Source organism: Brassica oleracea, chromosome C1, assembly GCF_000695525.1.
Source record: "Brassica oleracea var. oleracea cultivar TO1000 chromosome C1, BOL, whole genome shotgun sequence".
In the NCBI taxonomy this organism is placed as follows: domain Eukaryota; kingdom Viridiplantae; phylum Streptophyta; class Magnoliopsida; order Brassicales; family Brassicaceae; genus Brassica; species Brassica oleracea.
This window is the reverse complement of record NC_027748.1, coordinates 31183426-31184973: the sequence shown is the minus strand read 5'-3', so window position 1 is coordinate 31184973 and position 1548 is coordinate 31183426.

Below are 1548 nucleotides of genomic sequence, written 5' to 3'. Positions count from 1 at the left end.
TATTCCGACGGATATAGGTTCGTCGGTATATTCCGACGGATATTGGTTCTTCGGTATATTCCGACGCCCAGAGTTCGTCGGAATATACCAATTTTAAAAACGAATTAATTTTGCATTTTTATATATTTTTTTATATTAAAAATTAATTAATAAATTAAAAAAATCAGAAATTTAAAACTAATAATATTAGATAATTTAAATTCATACAAACCGAAATAGAAAAAAAACATCAGAAAGTTTAAAATTCATACAAACCGAAATAGAAAAAAAAACATTCAGAAAGTTTTAAAAAGCCGAAAAAACTAAGATGAACTCGAAGACATCAAACGATCTAGCTTCTGCATTATCTCGGTGTTGAACTTCTTCTGGGATGCCAACTCAGCAAGGATAGTGGCATTCTCCGAACGGATAGTGGCATTCTCAGAAAGGATAGTGGTGTTCTGCTCCTCCAATGCCCCAATCCGTTCATCTTTGTCATGTATTCTTGGAGTTCCTAGAAGACGTCTCTGCAGTTTCTTCCTACTCCCATGAGCTATCATCTGCTCCCACACCGTCCCGTTGATGAACCGTGGCCTCTTGTTCTTCTGCCAAGCTGTCTTCCACGCGTTTATCTGCTTCGTATAAGAGTCCATGGCCTTTTCGTTGAATTTCTTACGGACTGTTTCCGTGAGATCGGAGTGCCAGTTGAACTATTGCTACAAAACAAACATAATTTAGTAAGTAAATATATTTAAAAAAATGTAAAAACTTTAAAAAAATGAAGAGTTACTATACCGCAAACTGACGAAACCACAACTCTCGTTCGTCGGAAGGGATCACACTCCACTTTGAATATCCAAAACAGAGCATGGAGTACATCATCTGGTTGATGCTCCTGCTAATGCCATGTTTAGACTTGGTGAACCTTTAAAAAAATACAAGTTAGCAAGTTAATTAATGGAAAAAAACATAATGGTACAAATTAAAAAAATACTAACCAAGTGCTATGTCCTCGTCGTGGGTTGGGTTGGAGAACCGGGAGATGCTCTCGACCTGGTTGTTGAACTAATAGTTCAACTGGCATGACCCCTGGATCCTGTTGAGCATCAGCGCGAGGGGCGGCGGGAGCTGGAGCGGAAATATATGCGGGAGCCGAGTTATGTTCATGAGACGATCCCGATGCACGGGAACTGCTCACCGAACTACGTCGAAGACGGGCTGCAGGGCGGGGTTCATCCTCGGCCCTAAAAAAAAATTAATACATCAAAAATCTTTTCAAATCATTTCTATTTTTAATGTTTTCATTTATATATATTTACAAAAGGTTTTATAAACGTTTTAAAAAAAACTATTAAACATTTTATTATACATAGTTTATTACTAGAAACTTATAAAAAATAATAAAAATTTTAAAATTTTAAAAATATTAAAATTTATGTACACAAAATTATAAAAAATTTGTAAATGTAGAAAAATGTTGTTAAATATTTTTAAAATTTTTTAAAAAACATTTTATTATACATAGTTTATTAGTGGAAACTTATAAAAAATTATAAAAAATTTTAAAAT